Source organism: Salvelinus fontinalis, chromosome 25 (assembly GCF_029448725.1).
Source record: "Salvelinus fontinalis isolate EN_2023a chromosome 25, ASM2944872v1, whole genome shotgun sequence".
NCBI classification, from domain to species: domain Eukaryota; kingdom Metazoa; phylum Chordata; class Actinopteri; order Salmoniformes; family Salmonidae; genus Salvelinus; species Salvelinus fontinalis.
In genome coordinates, this window is record NC_074689.1 from 2,952,329 (window position 1) to 2,964,591 (window position 12,263).

The following is a 12,263-nucleotide window of genomic DNA, read 5'->3' on the forward strand; positions in this document are numbered from 1 at the left end:
TTTCTGGAAGGAGCGTTGTGAAATCCAGGGATATTGGCAAAATGATTGACCTGTATGTGTGTGTGTTCTTTCTAAAATGTTGTAATCCTGAAGCCTCTAGAGGAGGAGGGGTAGAAGGAGGAAAAGATCACTGAGAAGAATAAAAAAAGTATTGTCAGATATTATTCATCCTAATCGGACAGGTTTTTTACATGGACGATACATTGGAGATAATATAAGACAAGTACTGGAAACAATAGAACACTATGAAATATCGGGGACACCAGGCCTGGTTTTCATAGCTGATTTTGAAAAGGCTTTTGATAAAGTACGACTGGAGTTTATATATAAATGCCTAGAACATTTACATTTCGGGGAATCTCTTATAAAATGGGTTAAGGTTATGTATAGTAACCCTAGGTGTAAAATAGTAAATAATGCCTACATCTCAGAAAGTTTTAAACTATCTAGAGGAGTAAAACAAGGTTGTCCACTATTGGCATATCTATTTATTATTGCCATCGAAATGTTAGCTGTTAAAATTAGATCAAACAATAATATGAAGGGATTAGAAATCTGTGGCTTAAAAACTATGCCAGTAGTACACTTTCATCAGCCATCTCCCAGGTCTTAACTCCCCCCTCCCAGCCAAAGCCAGGGATGATTTTGAGACATCATTCTCTGATTGGCTTCCTGTCAAGATCAGGATTCGTTTACAAGAGCCCCACAGCAAATCATTGAGTCTGGTGGAACCCCCCTCACATTTGTATGCTTGACCGAAAGTCCCATATTCCAGGACCGACTGCCGCATACCGTTAACAATCAACACCCATCACCATCTGCAAGACTCTCTTTGCGTACGGACTAGTACCGAGGTAACTCCCGTTTGGTTTGCATCGTTAGCGACAACAGGTGACATACAGGAAGGGTTTGGAAGAGCCCTGCTAGAGGGCTACTGTAACGCTCGTCCTCATCCTCGTCTGAAGATGAGCAAGGATCGGACCAATATGCAGCGTGGTTTGAATACATACTTGTTTTATTAAAGAAAGACGAACACGGAAAAACACTTGATAAACTACAAAACAATAAACGACGTTAACAGACCTGAACTTGTGAACATATAACATGAACACACGAACAGGAAGGAACACACAAATGAAATGAACGAAACGAACGAATACAGTTCCGTGTGGCACAAACACTGACACAGGAACAATCACCCACAAACAAACAGTGAGAACAGCCTACCTTAATATGGTTCTCAATCAGAGGAAATGTAAAACACCTGCCCCTGATTGAGAACCATATCAGGCTAGTTGACAACCCAACATAGAAACTCATAACATAGAATGCCCACCCAGCTCACGTCCTGACCAACTAAACAAGACTAAACAAAGGAAATAAGGTCAGGAACGTGACAGCTACCTCGTTATCTCCCTTACGAAGTCTAAGGACTTCTTAAGAGAGTCATTGTTACTCCCACCGTTTACCCGCGCTTCATTGAATTTCTTCACTTTGACATTCAGAGCCTTGGGGAGAAATCACATTGCATCAACACCCACCTCTGGCCTTCGCGATGCTTTGTTTTAATTAAACAGTCGGATTCACCTGTTCCGCACCAGTTTTAAGTCAGCTGCTAGGCGCCGATGAGACCCAGCACGAACAGGGCCGGCGAGCGCCGTAGCTGCGGAGATCTGCGAGAAGGGCCCGGCACGCGTCCAGAGTCGCCGTCACCAACCGCCAGATCCAACCCCTGTCCGCGGATCCAAGCCCGCTGATGGACACCACCCTGACGAACCCCCCGCACGCAGCCACTTGCGAGACCACGCACAACAGACCGCAAGATGGGCCGCACAATGAACTTCCAACGGTGGCGAGAGGGCGATGGAGCGACTGCTCCCCAGCCGCGGCTCGAGTCCCGCTTCGCACCCCAGCCCGACCGACCTAGCCCTTAGAGCCAATCCTTATCCTGACATTACGGATCTGACTTGCCCACTGAGTGTACATTCTGAACCTTCTTTGAAGTCAGTAGGTCACATAACCAAGCTACTGAAATTTAACATTTATACAAATTCATGTAAAATCGAGTGAAAATGGACAAACTAACTGGTAGTCAGTGGACATTCTGAACCTTGGTTGAGGTCAGTAGGTCACATGACCAAGGAGCTATTGAAATTCGAATGTAAAAAAAGTTTATACTTTAACTAACTAACTAATTGAACTAGGAATACAACATGCTGCTCACATTTCCAAATTTGTATTAGCTTTGGAAAGTGAATGAATGTCCAAATCGTGAAAATAAGACCAGTGCAATGTTTTGCGCAATTTTTCCAACATCATGACACTTATTTGGAGTCCGTGGCTCAAGTGGTTTGAAAGCTATTGAAGTTTGAAAGCGCGAATATCCGTTGAATATCCAACTTAAAACTGTCTTTACCTCGGTGCAGAGAAGATTAGAAATCGAGCCCCAGCTCCCAGAGCTTGAGAGAGTCTATGTAGAAGCGCCAAGTTGAATGACATCATAAAACTCAAATATGAATACAATACTATTCTCTCTAACCAAGTAAATACAATGCTATTAAAGATTTAACAGAAACACTTTGAGTTGGGTGACAAACCGGGAAAAACTACTGGCGCGCCAGCTGAGATGTATACAGGCTAATCAATAGAGCTAGTCATAGAATTAAATCTAGTACAGGAGCTGTTACTACGGACCCAAAAGAAATTAACACGTTTCACAAAGTTTTATCAAGACCTCTACACCTCAAAGACCACTGCAGACACCGCAAAAATGTCTGATTTCCGACATTCCCTTTCCCTACCTAAATTATGCGGCGCTGCTCAAAGGGAGCTAAATGCAGAGATAACTTTCGAAGAGGTTGTCTCTGCAGTACGTTCCTTCCCTAATGGAAAAGCGGCTGGCCCTGACAGCTTTGGTATCAAGTTTTACAAAGTTTATTCAGAAAAGGTTACTCCTCCTCTGTTTAAACACTCCATTGAAACTTGCAGACTCCCGGAATCTTTATACTCAGCTAATATCTCCCTAATATTAAAGAAAGATAAAGATGAAACAGATCCATCTTCATATCGTCCTATTGCCCTCCTCGGATGCGATCTCAAGGTGTTTACTAAAATACTCTCGAACAGACTAAATCAATGCATTTCGACTATAATTCATCATGACCAAACCGGTTTTATCGCAGGCATTGTTTCATTTTCCAACATTAGGCGACCGAATATCATGTATTCCAGACATGACAAAGATTCTAAAGTTGCAATACTTGCACTTGACGCTCAAAAAGCATTTGACCAAGTGGAACGGAACTACATTCTGACAGTAATAAATGAGATTGGTCTGGGTGAGTTTTGTCTCTTGGGTTGAAATACTCTATGCGTGCCCGACGGCTTCAGTTCTCACTAATTACAATCAATCACCTCCGTTTTCACTTCAACGTTCCTGCCGCCAGGGATGCCCCTTGAGTCCATTGCTATTCGCCATTGCTATGGAACCCCTAGCTATCAGTATCAGAAGCCATCCTGCTATTGCTCCGCTAAACATAGTCAAGGTTGATCACCGCATCTCGCTCTATGCGGATGACATCATCTTGTTGGTCTCACGCCCCGAAGAGTCACTTCCACCGCTGTTGGAGCTCATTGAATAATTTGGAGAACTCTCTGGGTACACCATAAACTGGGATAAAAGTGAATTCATGCTTCCTAAAGGTGACTTAAACCCAGAGTTCCTTAAACGTATACCTTTTAAAATCACAGGTGGCTAAATGTAATATTAAGGGGTTAAAATAGTAGCTACTTGGTACCATTTGTTACCAACTGAGGTTAATTATTTGAAGAACGTACCAGAAAGTATTGATTGTTACCACATAATGTCATATTAAATACTAAGAGTACAGTGGAAATATGAGTGTCTACATGTGTTGACGTTTCTCCTGTCATGTCACCTTCTCCCTCATGTATCAATACCAACGTGTTGAATGGCACAAAGATCAGCATCTCCTTTATCATCCCTAAGGACTCTAAATTGATTTATAAATTGAACTACCTCGACATGATGGAGAAGTTGAAGTGCAACATTGAGATCTGTAGAGTGTTGCCTCTATCTATGATAGGCTGTGTTAACGCTATTAAAATGGTTACATTTCGTTATCTTTTTCAGAATCTGCCTATATCTTTAAGTAAAGCTTTTTTCAAATCCTTGGATTCTATTATCTTGCCTTTTGTGTGGGGATACAAAGTACACCGTATCTCTAAAAAAACATATCATCAAGCCCAAACAATTAGGGGGCCTGAGCCTGCCAAATGTTCAGCATTATTATTAGGCAGCAAATGCTAGAGCACTGATTTATTGGCAGGATGCATACCCTGGCATGGTAGATCCCTCCACCCCTTCATGGCTAGCTATTGAACAAGATATACACAACACCTCTCTTCCAGCACTTCTCTTTTCATCAACTAAATCCCCTACAGGTATTACTGGCAATAACTTTATGCAAAAAAAATCATGACAAATTTGTTATCAAATAAGGAAAACATTTGGTCTCCTGGAGACCTCTGTCTGTACTCCTATTTGCCATAAACATGCCCCCCCCCCCCTCACTATCTGACAACACTTTTTTATTCTATTAGTACTATTGCAGACCACATTCACACAGTTGAGGGAAATGTACGATCTCCCCGCATCTAACTTCTTCCGATATCTTCAGATAAGAAACTATATTCGCTTAAATATACCAGATTTACACCTGCCCGCGAATTGTTTATTTTCATGAACCCTGCCCCTGGCTCATGTAATTTTCCATGAAGAAAACGTATTTATCATTATTTTGGCAATAAAAGTTCCGTCATAATTCAAAGGGTGGCAGCCTAGACCACAAATGTTTTGCACAAAATAATGTTGTGGTTACGCACTATAGTAGGATTGAGATTGTAGGCTGCCGTCCTTTGGATTATGTTTTTTTTATTTATTTTTTATTTCACCTTTATTTCACCAGGTAGGCTAGTTGAGAACAAGTTCTCATTTGCAACTGCGACCTGGCCAAGATAAAGCAAAGCAGTTCGACACATACAACAACACAGAGTTACACATGGAATAAACAAACATGCAATCAATAATACAGTAGAAAAATCTATATGCAGCATGTGCAAATGAGGTAGCACAAGAGCCATAAATAGGCCATGGTGGCGAAGTAATTACAATATAGCAATTAAACACTGGAATGGTAGAATGTGCAGCAGATGAATGTGCAAGTAGAGATACTGGGGTGCAAAAGAGCAAGATAAATAAATACAGTAGGGGAATGAGGATAGATCGGATGGGCTATTTACAGATGCGCTATGTACAGGTGCAGTGATCTGTGAGCTGCTCTGACAGCTGGTGCTTGAAGCTAGTGAGGGAGGTGAGAGTCTCCAGCTTTAGTGATTTTTGCAGTTCGTTCCAGTCATTGGCAGCAGAGAACTGGAAGGAGAGGCGGCCAAAGGAAGAATTGGCTTTGGGGGTGACCAGTGAGATATACCTGCTGGAGCGCGTGCTACGGGTGGGTGCTGCTATGGTAACCAGTGAGCTGAGATAAGGCGGGGCTTTACCTAGCAGAGACTTGTAAGGATTGGCTCTAAGGGCTGGGTCGGTCGGGTTGGGGTGCAAAGCGGGGCTGGGCTCGAGCAGATGCTGGGGGAGCAGTCGTTCCATTGCCCTCCTCTCGCCACCATTGGAAGTTCGTTGTGCGGTCCATCTTGCGGTCTCTCGTCCGTGGTCTCGCAAAGGGCTTCGTGCGGGGGTTTGTCAGTGTGGTGTCCGTCGGCGGGCCGAAGGCAGACAGGTGGGGGATTGGGTCCGGCGGTTGGCGGCTGCAACTCTGGACGTGCGCTGGGCCCTTCTTGCGGATCTCCCAATCTACGGTGCTCGCCAACCCCACACATTGTAGGTAGGGAGGTCTCCTATACGCTAACTAGACTTGAGGTGGAGACTAAACCCATTTGCCCCGCAGTGATAGGGCATTGCATGGATCTGACTCATGCCCTACGAAGTGGGGAGAGGTATCTCCAGCTTGTCTGGGGAGGGAGGCCTACATCTGATGTGGGTAGTACCATCCACGACCATTGATTTGCTGCGGAACCATACCATTGACGTAATAAGCCAAGATTCCCACTGGGCATGGATCACTGAATGTCAACTTGATGAAATTCAAAGGAGCGTACCCACCTGTCGCGGTCACACTCAAATCACCCGTGGGATGACTGTGACCCCCCTCATGTCAAAGTGAGGAATATCGATGTCGATTGGGTGTAAAAACCCAGTTAAAGTCCGCTGAAGGTTAGTAGCGGCAACTGATGTCCAGTTTGTAAGACAGAAAAGCCTCTGATACCACCGGGCGTGACTCGAATGGATGTCAATTTGATGATATCTGACTGTAGCATGCTACCCTTCGCGGTCAAACTTAAACTACCTTCGGGGTGGCTGTGACCCCCTCATGTCAAAGTGAGGAAATTCAATGAAGTGGGGGGTAAACGGTGGGACATAATTAAAACTCTTGAGCTAGCCAAATGCCTCATCTACTTAGTGATGCGCATGAATGGATGAACGAGATTCCCACTGTCCCTACCTACTATCTAGCGAAACCACAGCGAAGGGAATGGGCTTGGCGGAATCATCGGGGAAAGAAGACCCTGTTGAGCTTGACTCTAGTCTGGCACTGTGAAGAGCCATGAGAGGTGTAGAATAAGTGGGAGGCCTCGGCCGTCGGGATAGCCTCTTTTGACAGGTGAGTAGAGCCGTTCGTGACAGGGTTGGGGTTCGGCCGGATGAGTTGCTGCCCCTCTCCTGATGCGCACCGCATGTTTGTGGGGAACCTGGTGCTAAATCATTTGTAGACAACCTGATTCTGGGTCAGGGTTTCGTACGTAGCAGAGCAGCTCACTTGCTGCAATCTATTGAAAGTCAGCACTCGATCCAAGCTTTTGTCGGGGATGGAAGGCGTCTTCCTCCACCTCCTTCTTTACTTATGAGTTACGAGGTGCATGGAGAAGGGCCAGGGGCCAGACACAGTGTGAGGGAGCCCAGGCAGGTGGGTAGAAGGCACAAGACATTGACATTGGGCTCTGGATAGATAGGGGACTAGGTGGTGGTCGCCGATCCGCCCGGGCCCGTCCTCTGGTGGGACTGTGTGTCGGGTTAGAACTTGCTGTGGAAGTCAAAAGGTCACCAGGTGCACAAGGCGGGGAGCACTCAGAGTCCAAGCAGGGGCGGCCGGACTCAGGGGCTGGGGGCAGCACTCAGGCTGTGGAGGTTGGGTTGGGGACTTAGTCTCTGAGCGCATAAAAGCGGACGGGTCACCAGGTGCACAGAGCTTGTTTCAGGTTACCAGGTGCACAAGGAGGCCTCCATCAAGGCAGGGGGCACCCCCGAGTTCAAGCAGGGGCAGCCGGACTCGGGGGTTGGGGGCAGCACTCAGGCCATGTAGGTTGGAGTGGGGACTTAGTCTGTGAGCAGAAAAAAGCGGGCGGGTCACCAGGAACACAGAGCCTGTTTCGAATTAGACATCTACAGTTCCGCTGTCAGGAACCATGGGCACCTGTTAACCTGTAACAGCCTCTGTGCACATGGTTCCTGACAGCGGGACTGTAGACGTCTTCGAGTATAGCTTACACCCTGGAACTACAGACCTTGGCCTTAGAGTATAGCTTACTCCCTGGAATTAGGAGGCCAAGGGAGAGAGGTGTTGACCGGGTAGGGAGAGTAGGTGTGGAGGCCTGGTGGTCTGTAGTTCCAGGGAGTAAGTTATACACTCTCAGGCCCAGGGAGAGGGCAGGCAGGCGGGCAGGGAGTGTAGGCCTAGAGGCCTGGAGTCAGAGGTCACCAGGTCAATGGGGGCCTGCCTGGAGGTCAGGAAGGGGAGAAGGCCCAAGTGAATAGGTGTGTGAGTGACCAAAGAGCGATTGAAATTAGAATGTTTACAAAATTCACGTAAAATCGTGTGAGATGAAAATGGACAAACTAAAGGGTGTGCAATGTGTAGGCCCACTGAGTGTACATTCTGAACCTTCTTTGAAGTCAGTAGGTCACATGACCAGGGAGCTATTGAAATTAGAATGTATGTGTAGGCCCACTGATTGTACATTCTGAACCTTCTTTGAGTCCAGTAGGTCACATGACCAAGGAGCTATTGAAATTAGAATGTTTAAAAATTGAATGTAAAAGTGTGTGAGATGAAAATGGACAAACTAAAGGGTGTGCAATATAGAAGGGTAGTGAGTGGACATTCTGAACCTTGTTTGAGGTCAGTAGGTCACATGACCAAGGTGCTATTGAAATTGGAAACATTGAAAAACATTGTAAAATTGCATTAGATGAAAATGGACAAACTAAAGGGTGTGCAATGTGTAGGCCCACTGAGTGTACATTCTGAACCTTCTTTGAAGTCAGTAGGTCACATGACCAGGGAGCTATTGAAATTAGAATGTAAAGGTTTGTACTTTGTTTACACTCCACAACTAATTAAACTAGGAATACAAAATGCTGCTCACATTTCTACATGTTTATTAGCTTTGCAAAGCGAATTAAGGTCCAAGTCGTGAAAATAAGATATACATTTTTCCAACATCATGACACTTATTTGGAGTCTGTGGCTCCAGTGGTTTAAAAGCACGAATATCCGTTGAATGTCCAACCTGAAACTGTCTTTACCTCGGTGGGGTAACGTTACGGCTGGTCAGCTGTCTGGTTAACTAGCAAAGTTAGATAGTGTTAATAACACTGTAAGCCTAGTTTATTCTAACGTTAGTCAACTTAGTTAACGTTACGTGAGTCAACTGAGTTAGGTAAGCTAACGATAGCTAACGTTACCGTGTACTAAAACGTTAACTTACTTAACGTTAGCTAACTAACTCCAGACATTCAGTTGTTTAATAATCTAACATCAACACTGATTACATAATTAAAAGCTAATGATACATGTTATCAGATATAAAAAATGACCAAGTGACCAGTTAGAAAAGAGCGTCTCAAGTGGTCGCGCATTTCAGATTTCCGCAAACAAGTTGATGGAACTGTGTGTTTCTATGGCAATGGGAGTACAAGCAAAAGTTAATTTTGAAACCTAGTTCAAGAGTTCCAAGAGTTCCCTTTCGTACGTGTCAAACAGTTCCAAATCCCTACCTATTGGCTACATTGGAATAAGTTTCAAATACATTTATTTTTTAAGGTTTATTTAGAAACCCACTGACAACGTTTATAAACGTTGGCCAAGAGTTCCTTCTCGTACGTGTCAAACAGTACCAAATCCCAACCTATTGGATACATTGGAATAGGTTTCAAATGCATTTATTTTTAAACGTTTATTTTGGAATGTTGAGAGGACGTTGTTACAACGTTTGTTTTTGCAACACCAATATACAACCTTTCCCAACTTAAGTTCAACGTTGATTTAGGTTCCAGGAACGTTTTGTGCTACTTGGGTAAACGTGGACTCATTGGAAATGTGTAGTTCCAAGCCAGTGGTGGCTGCTGAGAGGAGAACGGCTCATAATAATGGCTGAAAAGACTCAAATAGAAAGGCATCAAACAAATGGAAACCATGTTTTTGATACCATTCAACCCATTCTTCTCCAGCCATTACCGCGAGCCTGTTCTCCCCAATTAAGGTGCAACCAGCCTCCTGTGGTTCTGACTTTGCTCTTTAGGAGATGATTATATTAAACCAAATAGTTATAACATTTATTTAACAATCCCTTGAAAACGGCATGTAGTTGTCAATGGTTTTAGTGGAGATTGGCTCTTCTTGCCTCTGGTTTGAGAGTGCCAAAGCGCAGAATAATTTAAGAATTTATGAATGCCCAAACTCGGTTTGTTATGACATGTGTAAGTACACATTGGCTAAATGTTTTTATTAAATTGTTTCCAGTAACACAGTTAAAGGCACTAACCCTCTTAATAACATGAACACACTGACAAGCTCTGCTAGGGCGATTTAAATGTTCAGAGGTGTTTTCTCATTTGTGTCTGGAAGTAGCTAGCAAGCTAGCCAACTTTAGCCAGTTAGCTTGGCTGCTTGACTGCCGTTATGAAGTCAGAACGCACGGATCAACCCTACTCCTCTGCCAGAGCGTCCAGTGTGCGCTCCGAGGGCGAAATACACGGAATTTACGAACGGACAATACTCATAATTTACACACGCCCAGAGCGCACTCGGACACTCCAGAGTGAATCTGTGTGGAACATGATATTGGTCAAAATCAGATTTGGAAGTGGAAGCGAGACATCACACTCCCTCGTTTTTCTGATTCATATACAGTCATATACAGTCAATGAAGTAACACATTCGGCACACACTGGTTGAATCAACGTTGTTTCCGTAGAACCAACTTGGAATAGACGTTGAATTGAAGTATGTGCCCAGTGTCAAACAGACTAGACCAATGACTGTATTTGACGGACCTGACCCAGCTGTAATACATTGTTGCCTATGGGAGAGCCACCCCGTTAAGCAGACCGGAACTGACAGTTTTTTAAATGTTAAACGGACTGAGTGGGACATCTTTATTTATCCATCATCTTTGACTATAACATTGTATCACGTGGAAGAGCGGTTTACCTGGTCACATGGTCAGATCATAGTGCCGCGAGACGATTCAATGTCGAGCTGAAGTGAACTGCGGTTATTGAGGAGATACGACCGTGACAAATAAGGGATACCGGCTGGCAAATGACTGTCTGCTAACGGTAAGTATACAAGTACTACTCTCGCCGGTGAAGTTGATAAGCTCCAGTTTTCTGAGAAACGGCAGTTTTTTCATAGAGCCTTTGGTGTGAAGCTCACGTATGACTGGGCTGTGTAGGGCAACACAGTATCGGCTTTAGGCTATTGTATGAAGCTATAAGGAAATGTTTTCTTTTAAGGACTTCTGACGACCAGCTTCTGTTAGCTGCATATATTTAAGCATATGTGTAGGTTAGGGTAGGCTTGTCTTTTGTCTGTCCTGACGCATAAAGTGTAAAGAGTGGCCATAACGTCATTTCAGAAAATGTGAATGAAACCACAGCTAAATATCACACAATCTTACTCAGAGTAGGGAGGGCAAATTAATGTGCTGCTGCACAGTCACTATGGAAACTATTTCTAGAGCTCCCGTTTCAATTGTGAATACGAGCATTTTTAGTCTCTCAAAATGGTTAAACTAGCGATCAATATGTGATTGTTCCAATAATCTGTGGATTTGCTTCATTTACTATAACCCTAGATTAAAATATTGAATATTTTTTGCCATCATTATTTAAAGAACTGCAATATGTAACATTTTGGGTGACCCGAAAAAATTCAAATAGAAATGAGAATTCTATATGTCATTCTCATTGAAAGCATGTCTAAGAAGCGTTAGATGTGTAATATGTGCTCTTTTTCTATGCTTCCAGTAGTTTTTGTCTTTTTTACTTTCGGTTATTGAAAATATATTTCACAGCGGTTTCGATGGTACAATGATTCTCTACACTTGTAGAATCATCTACACTACGCTTGTTTTGTCACATAAACGGAAATTAGGTAAATTATTAGAATTAATTAAATTATGCTACTTTCCTTGATGTGGACCGGATGTGTTACTACTTACATAAACTCATGTTTTGACCTCCTCGAATTGGGGGGGGGTTACACATCCTTTTAACCTCAGATTGGTGATGTTAATATACAACTTTAAAGCCAATGATATAAGAACAATTGCTTTAAAACAGTTTAATATCTTTGGTTTTGTACTGTTGATGTTGTCATACTGCGCAGGAGGTTGTAGGACTTTGAACTCTTGCTCTCATTTTCGAACTCCAATGGCACGGATAAGTCAGGGCTGGCTCTCTATAAGTCACTTGCCTCACACCGATACATGGATTTGAGAGTCAATTAACAGCCAACCCTTGTCGGTGTTAATATACTATGTCGGGTCGTGATTAGTTTTAAGTTACATAACAAAGCAACTGATTTGTTTCTTCCCCGGTTCTGCAGCCTCCTAAAATCTAGACCACTGTCTTTAGCTAATTCTCTTCTACCCAGAGTATGTGAGCAGAGCGAGGAGTGGAGCGTGCCCAATTTGACTGGAGCACGGAGCGAGATTCCCAAAGGCTGGAGCATCATTAGCCTTCTCGCCTACTCCAATTTCGCTCCAGTAGCGGTCACTTCAAGAGCCCAGGGCATGCCCGGCCCAGCATGCATTTATAGTCTACTTTTTGCTGCTGTAACTGGTGTGAAATGGCTAGCTAGTTAGCGGGGTGTGCGCTAATAGCGTTT

At 43.9% G+C, this 12,263-nt stretch overlaps 1 protein-coding gene across 2 annotated transcripts in view; it reads left to right on the forward strand.

Moving 5' to 3' along the window:
• The first annotated feature begins 10,581 nt into the window (after window positions 1-10,581).
• LOC129822760 (phosphatidate phosphatase LPIN2-like) overlaps window positions 10,582-12,263 on the forward strand; it is a 51,609-nt gene continuing 49,927 nt past the window's right edge. For both annotated transcript variants that reach the window (XM_055881144.1, XM_055881145.1), the window contains exon 1: window positions 10,582-10,711. The gene's annotated coding sequence lies outside the window, so the exon portion shown is untranslated. The remainder of the gene's footprint in view (window positions 10,712-12,263) is intronic.